The sequence below is a fragment of the Oreochromis aureus genome, linkage group 11, assembly GCF_013358895.1.
Source record: "Oreochromis aureus strain Israel breed Guangdong linkage group 11, ZZ_aureus, whole genome shotgun sequence".
NCBI classification, from domain to species: domain Eukaryota; kingdom Metazoa; phylum Chordata; class Actinopteri; order Cichliformes; family Cichlidae; genus Oreochromis; species Oreochromis aureus.
Window position 1 is genome coordinate 2,109,173 of NC_052952.1, and position 8,345 is coordinate 2,117,517.

At 40.7% G+C, this 8,345-nt stretch overlaps 1 long non-coding RNA gene across 1 annotated transcript; it reads left to right on the forward strand.

Annotated features, from left to right (window-relative positions):
* Positions 1–3,991: 3,991 nt before the first annotated feature.
* On the forward strand, positions 3,992–5,646 carry LOC120442573. Its single transcript, XR_005614778.1, has 3 exons — positions 3,992–4,173; positions 5,462–5,506; positions 5,599–5,646. It is a non-coding gene; the product is annotated as an uncharacterized LOC120442573 (long non-coding RNA).
* The last annotated feature ends 2,699 nt before the right edge of the window (positions 5,647–8,345 follow it).

Genomic DNA, 8,345 nt, shown 5'->3' on the forward strand with positions numbered 1-8,345 from the left:
ATCACAAGCTTTCCAGTTGGTATTCCATCGTGGATCAAAATCTGGTGGGATTTTTTTTCTTAATATTTCCAACAATTTTGACAAGATTCCAAACCCCACTAACTGAAATGCAGCATCAAACTAAGATAAACCCTTCACTGTGTCTCCCAGATGGAAAACACGGTTGTTGTCGGTTGCAGCTGCCTGCACCTGAGATGACAGACCTAGTCAACCATACATACAATATACAAACTTTACATTGGGGAGACAGGTCAGGCTAAGTAGTAGGTACACCGTGGACAGGTCGCCAGTCTAACACACAGAGACAGACAACCAGTTAACTGCATGTCTTTGGACTGTGGGAGGAAGCTGGAGTACCCGGAAGAACCCACACCCACACACACAACACTGAAGAGGACCTTCTTGCATGCAGCAACAGTGCCACAGCGTGCTATATGGATACTGAATCAATCAGTGACCATTTTTCTTGCTGCAGCTCAGGTTGTAGAGCAGGTCACCTACTAATAGAAACCAATCATGGTTTCACTTGTTTCTTTATTCCCATCTGCAATTCCTCTAAATGTCCTCTGTGTGTGTGTTCCTTGTTTGCTGGATTTTATCTGTGGTTGTTCTCTTCACTGGCTTTTGGACATTGGGCTGTTATCTAATCACCAGTAAAATAAATAAGACCTTCCTCTGGAGCTTTTTGGTCCCTTTACCTACTTGTGACATAAATGTCCGACCAGACTATGGACACTTCAGTCCTGTGTGTAATGATATATTTGCTAGTGTTGGTAAATAGGCTGTATTTATGAAGAAGTTACATATAAAATATGTGATGACCTTCTTTTGCTAGTATCTTTCAGATCACCTGCTTGTGTTCAGACTTACTGTAGCTACATTATAATCAATACAGTCAGTTTTGGCCACTTCAAATATTCTTACTGCATACATGACAGGAGTTTGACACATTATAGGAAAACAGTTTAAATACCAAAAGTTACTGTGGCATTCTCCTGAAAAATATGTGTGTCACCTCTCAGACAGCAGGGCCTTACTCCAGGAACTAGGCTTGGCCGATAACTCTAAAATGAGGCCCTCTGGGTTAACTTGAACTCTGATTCAATTACTGGAGTAACAGATTTGTGTGAACTAAACCTGCTCACTGGCTGGTTTTCTTTGACAAACTCTCTGACTCCTCCCCTTTTGCTGCACTTGAACAGGATGACTGACAGCCAGATTGATTTCCTTGCCGATAATCCTCACTAAGTCATGTCAAAGTACATAAAGGAGTTTGAGTTTTTACAAAAACGGATATGCGTGTTTGTTTGTTTTTTAAGTTTGCTATTTTGTGTACTTCAGATGAAGACTTTTACATTCATTCAGTTGTCAGTATTTATGGATGGAGACAGCGATTATGTGACATAAAATCTGTGTAGTCTCCATCTTTCTAACTCTGAGGCTGTGGAGATTAATGCAGCAGTCAGTTCACTGGTTCTGCAAACATATACTGTATGTTACATACTGATCAATCACAAATCATGTGTCTGGATTTAATCAGAAAAACGTCTGTCACTGTTCTTGGAAATATTGTGAACATTTGGGTACAGATGAGGCTCAAATGACTTTAAGACTCTAAAACTGAACCTAATGTATTGAAAGTGACATTTTAAAAGCAGCTTGAGACAGCTGGGTCCTTATCTGATTACATTTCATGTTGAAATGTGTTCAGTCAGTCACCACAGGATGTCAGCCAACATTTAAGAGGTTCAGAGTCTGAACCTCAACATGTTTTTCACTGAAAATATCTTCAGGTGGGTCAGGGTCGACCCACTGAGCATGATTTAAGCTACAGAACAGATCATCAAATTGATCGGCATATAAACAGCTCTACAAAATAAGAGACATTTGTAACAGGTTTGCCTTTTATGATAACTTTACATCCATTAAAGACTTGGAAAGCATTTTTTAGTTATGTTATGTTTTTAGATCAAAATGTAAATACTTACAATAGGAACAAAGTTAAGAATAAAATAGTCATAAACTGCTGGAGAAGACATTTCTTAGTAAAAACTGAGCTGAGGGTCGATGCACACAGAGCTATCTGGGTAACTGTCACAGCTTCAGTAAAGCTGTTTTTGATCATTCAGCAGATTTGATCTTCACTTTCTCTTACATTTTCTCCTCTCAGGTAATTAGATTTAAAATTAAATGTTAAATTAGGATTCAGCTTCATCTGCTCAAGCTTGCTAACTGATGAGCATTGAGATTTAAAAAATATAAACTTTATTCAGTCTATGATGATGACAAATAGGACAAGCTGATTAAATTTAGTCTTTCCTTCTGTTCTGTTTTTTCAAATAAATATAATCAGCACTGACTCGTTTTCTTATTCCTTGGTCCGCTAATGATGGTTTTCTTTCTCTACTCGTGGATGTGCTTAACTAAGGGTGAGCATAGACTGAACTAACTAATCAGCTGTTCTGGAACAGGATAATCAGAGCTGCTGAGTTTATTTTTAAATTCAGTTTGTTGAACATGCTTCCTGTTATAGAGCTTGATGTGACTTTTGCTGTGCACTGGTTTCACTTGGGTGCCAGTATTGCTTGGAGGACTGGTGGACAGCTTTTGTCAGTTACATACTCCTTTCATGGTACCACATTTACATCAGTTTCTGTCAGTATTTGCCTTTCGATAGCCTCCACAAACAAGCATTTAGGGTGTAATTTGATGCAGTGGTTGCTAGTGAAAATTCCAGGCTCCGGTTGGCTAGGTAACTCTCTGTGTTTACCACATGCATGTCAGCAGTATTAGGCACGGTCATCAGTCAGTGCTTCACATGCTCACCTCCGAGTTGCAAAGTTTATTTTAGGACTATTATTATCTTTTATCATCAACTTTCTATGTTCTGCTCACATTACATTAATACTATTGTTTGAAGGTGGGTGCATTCTTCAATGTGAGCGATTGAAGTGACTGACGGAGAGAGAGTGCAGAAATGCTGGTGCCGATGATTGGCTTTAAACCATGTGTGAATAATGACTGATGTCAGGTGACGTGAGTTCGAGAGAGGCTCTTTTTCTTCGTTCTCAGGAGGATGTAACCAGGGGCGGATCTAGAGAAATTTTCCTAGGGTGGCATGAGGGTGGCAAAGAAATCAAATGGGGTATACCTCTCATAAAAACAGTTCAAAGTACCAAATAGCACAGCTTGGACCAGGCACTCACAGCTTCAGGTTTGCTGGAGAGAATCCCTGCCTGCACCTGTGCTTATAAAAGGGACAAAACCCAGCCCCGCCTACCAGGGGCAGGTCCCAGTCTCAGGTCTCACCTGTCACAACAGGTTATTAAGAGAATCTGCTAAGCTACACTGAAGTCCATTCGGGACATAAATTCTCCATTATCACTTTTGCAAAAACACGAGTTTTTATCAGACCGGTCTCATATGTGCCAAGTTGTGTCTATGTGCATTTTCCACTTTCAGAAGGCTGACTTGTAATCGTCAGGAGTGGATTGTTTCATCTTGCCACTCACACCAGAATCCCAGGTTGTGCACATCAACATCACACATTTGTACAAACAAAGTTTATAACAAAGACATGTTAAATATTAAGCACTGAAAACAGCTTGGTTGTTGTTGTTTGAAACGTCATTTAATGCTTGTTGTTTTGTTGCCATAGTGATGCCTCCAGGGAAAATTAGGGAGCAGAGCAAGAATGAGACCATATTAGTGGATATATGTTTTGATAACTTTGGGTTCTCTTTGTTTTGCCTAACAATCATAAAGAAATGTATTATATTTTGTGTGTGTGCTCATTATTGAGCCTTAATCCTGCATGAAGGCCAAGATGAAGCTCTTAGAGGAGAACTTTACAGTAACTAGAATAAATAAAAAAAAATGACACACTGACTGATTTAGTTTTTTAGATTCACTTCTGTCTTGAGTATTTTCTGTCTCCATATAAAAGATATGAAAATCTGAGCAAACAAGTTGATGTAAAAAGAATCTGTGTACATTCTGCAGTCTTTGATGCTAAAATGACATCACAGCATTTAAACATGTTTTGAATGAAAACATCAGCATATGAACACAAAACTGAAGAGACACTGCAAGCGTATGAAAGCAGACGACTATTTAGTGACATTTCTACGTTTCCCTGAGGATTAACTGCTCTGTAATTTACCAAGAACTAAAGTAAGCTCAAATTTCAGTTTATAAACTTAAGATCATTTACTTAAATATAAAGCCCGATTTTCCTGCCTGCCAGGACAGTATTTATGTACTTTACATTGTGCAAGTCTAGACTATATTTTCCATCATAGAGAGGATGATGTGGATCTGTTATTCAGGGAAACAAATGAAGACTTAACTATTTGTCAGCTGTTGTAATATTTGACAAATTATACATAAATTAGAAAATGTTCTTAATCATATCTTAGAGTGACAGAAGCTCTTTTTAACATGATTATTTCTGAGATTATCTTGTTCATTTAGGAAAATAGAGAACACTTAAGTTTTGTCTCAAACAAACAGAATTTCTGAGAGCATTTTTGAGAAACTGAGGCTACGTCCACGTGTACGCAGGTATTTTTGAAAACACAGCTTTTTCTATGCATTTGGGCCTTTCGTCCACACCTAAACAGCATATTGAGTCACTGAAAGGTGAGATTTTTAAAAAGTCTGCCAGGGTGGAGATTTTTGAAAACTAGGTTTTTTTGTTTAGGTGTGGACGAGGAAAACAGAGATTTACTCAGGCAATGTCAAAAGTGTGCGCTGTGTGCGTTATTGTTTATGTGAGATCAGTTTCTACAATGGCAGATGTAGACAAAATACTGTTGCTGTTAATCTTAGTATCTGCAGTTTTACACACTTACATATATACACAGTTACACTCCATTTAGAAAGACAGAGGCATCAGAGTGAGCATCAGACGTGGCTTCTACATTCAACACAGACGCTCTCTCACAACCCAAATCCTGGCGTCGGTTTGGAATAAATGTAATTTAAAAAATTACATTTATGTATGCTGTATGCATTTTGTCCATTCCAAAGTTGTGAGTCTGTTCCAGCCAAAATGCTGTCTTTAGTTATTAACATTGGAAATGATGAAGGCACTTGAAAGTAACACAAAATGAGCTGCCTTTCCAGAGAAAGACAAAAACTTTTCAGAAGTGCGTAAGGTTTTGTGAGGTTTCCTCCCAGGCTTCTAGACTTCTGATTGGCCAGCATTTCTACACGGTTAGGATTTGGCATGTTCTTGACAGCGTTTGACTTTGTTTTTAGCGTTTACATGTGGAAGGAGATATTTTTCAAAACTGCACACGTGGATGGATTTTTTTTTTTTAAGCGAAAAAGGAAAATTTCCGTTTTCAAAAATAACCGTGTGCGTGTGGACGCAGCCCAAAGTTATCACAAAAAAAGCAAATTAAGCTGAACATTCTGAGTTGAGGTTGTGATCATTGTTGTTTTGTGTTCCTTGTAGTCAAAATGAGTGGAAGAGGAGATGAATCACAAAATAACCGTAATGGTAAGCACATGTACTCAGTCTTGAAATTGATGAAAAACTGATTTTCAGCAGATAGTTATGAATGCTAATTAAAAGATAAAATGATCTTGCAGGCCGACAGGTTAACCCAGAAATCTTTCAAGTGGAGATCAGGAACCAGCTTATGAACCAGCTACTGAACCTATTGGTGGACTCCGGGGCTTCCTGAACAATCTTTATCTTGGTCTCTATAATATTTTTGGAGGATGGATGAGCTAATAGATGAATTAGAGGAACGATATGATGACATTCACAATATTATTGTGAGGGACAATAATGCCAATGCTGACAACAATGAACAGCACGATGATCACAATGCTGCTGTTGTTGTTGGCATTGAAAATGATGATTCTGATGAGGCATTTGAAGAGTGTGTGGATGTTCACCAGTACATCCCAGAAGAGGACCCTCAGCCAGGTGTATCCAGGAGGAGGTGTAGAGAGATGGATGAAGAAGATGTGGAATCAAACAAAAGAATCAGATGGAGCGAGGAGTTTTCTGATGATGACTCTGACTTCTTCTCTGCTTGTGACACTGATAGCGAGGGCTGTCCTCATGTTGGTAATATTGCTGATGAGGACAGCCCTCAGCAGGTAACAGAAGAAGAACTGCTGCCTGGTGGATCCACGAAAAGGTCCAGAGAGGAAGATGTAGATGAAGAAGAGCGTAATAGCAAAAAAATCCAGGCTTGCAAACTCTGATTCGGGGACTAGCTCAGCTGTGTATGATCACTCTGAGAGCAGGAGTGATGAACTTTTGAAGATGCACTTGAAGAGCTTGACAACCATGAAACTGGAGGCTCGAGGAAGCGGTCCGAGAGGATTTTGAGGAAGAAGAGGAATTCTGGCGTGTTTGCAAATTTCAGAGGTGTTCAAATGAGTCCACCAGCAGCAGTGATGACGACTAACACTATTTCGACAGGTTTTTCAGTATCCTTTTTCGTAGGCTGATGGCCTACTCAGGTGACCCTGAATCCTCCCTTGGTTATGCTGCAATAAGCTGGACATACACTGTGCGATGTTTCAGTCGCGTTATTCAGCTCCTGCTCAAACTGCACGATTGAAGTTTGTAGGTACGATGCAGAGTCTCACACTATACTGCCCGATGCTCTGTGTGACCTGAGTGCTCACACTGTGCGTCCATAGCATGAAGATTATAACACAAAATTTTACACTCTTTTCATGGTTGTTGCGGTCGTGATAATTTCGTGAAGCCACATCGAAGAGGCTCGGATGAGCTTGCCAAAGTCCTACAAGTTGTGCCTCCATTGCTTCCAGATCACACGCTGCACTGCTGTGCTGCTCCGTCTTTTCACTTTCATTTGTGTTTGCGCGTGCGCAGTGTGAGACGCTGCGTTGACACCCTCACGACGGTCGACAGGATTTCAAACAGGTTTGATTTTCTTACGACCAAACGATTGATGATCGGGAGCTGGTCGTGAGGTGTTAATCGCTTCTCGTTATCCCATGTATACGATGCACCGCACACGATTAAGCCCAAACTCGGGCTGATCCCCAAAACGGTCGCACGACTGAAAAATCGGCTCAAAATGGGCCAAAAATCGCACAGTGTATGCCCAGCATTAGGCTGCGGGGATTCCCATCATGCACTGGGTGTTTCTTCTTCACCACTATGTGTTAACAGACCTCTCTGCTGAATTGTACTTGTTATTATTCATGTCTGTCTCTCTTCCACAGCATGTCTTTATCCTGTTTTCCTTGCTCTCTCCCCAACCGGTCGCAGCAGATGGCCGCCTCCCTGAGCCTGGTTCTGCTGGAGGTTTCTTCCTGTTAAAGGAGTTTTTCCTTCCACACTGTCGCCAAAGTGCTTGCTCATAGGGGTCATATGATTGTTGGGTTTTTCTCTGTAAGTATACCTTACAATATAAAGCGCCTTGAGGTGACTGTTGCTGTCAGTTGGTGCTCTATAAATAAAATTGAATTGAATTGAAAATTGAATAGATGTCACTGTGAAGAGATATTCCCTCCATAGAAGGCTTAGACCCAAATGCAGATTCAATGCACATGGTTAAACTATTTATAAGACTTTGTTTAAAGAGAGGGAATGGAGAATGTGGCTCGAGCTAGGAGTGTCAGCAGAGAGCAGGAACCAGAGGAAAAGCTATCGAGACTGATCACCTGGGTCCTGATGGGAACAATCCAACGGGAATTCTGCAACAGAGGAGAAGAAGTTGCTGGACGGGTAGGGGAGTTTGAGGGTAGGATGAGTATGTCGGCAGATCTAAACACAGGGAAAACAAGGTTAAACACAAGGAAGGAGCAAGCCAGAACTGGAGCAGAGGTGAAGCCTAGTTACCACTGGAGATGGCAGAACAAACTGGCGAGGAGTAGCAGGCAGCGCTGGTTTAAGAAGCCCTCCTGCTGATTGTTTGCAGGCCCAGGTGAGATGCTGGAAACTCCACCTCTGAAGTGTGGACACAGAATCCCGATTCCAAGTGGAAAAGCCCCTCAGACACTTCCAAGAAGGATGAGAAAGCATTCATGCAGTCCATCCATCAGTCAGCGTAATGCCTGAAAGTTTATTCAGATGACATTTTTAAATAAAGATCACTGAAGAATATGAAAAAAATCATCAGTGTTTTTAATGACACTGCATTTCATTCATGTGTCTCTATTGAACAGTGTTGTAGAAGTTACAGAAGATGGGAATCAGTTCCAGCTTGGCCTGACGTGTGATCACGTTTGGTTGTACTGGCTTTGAGCCTGCTTGTGATACGCTACAGCCACATGATACAGCTACTCGAGCTTCTTTTGTAGTGTCTTGAAATATTTTTGCTTAAATGTTCTGCAGAACTGATGCA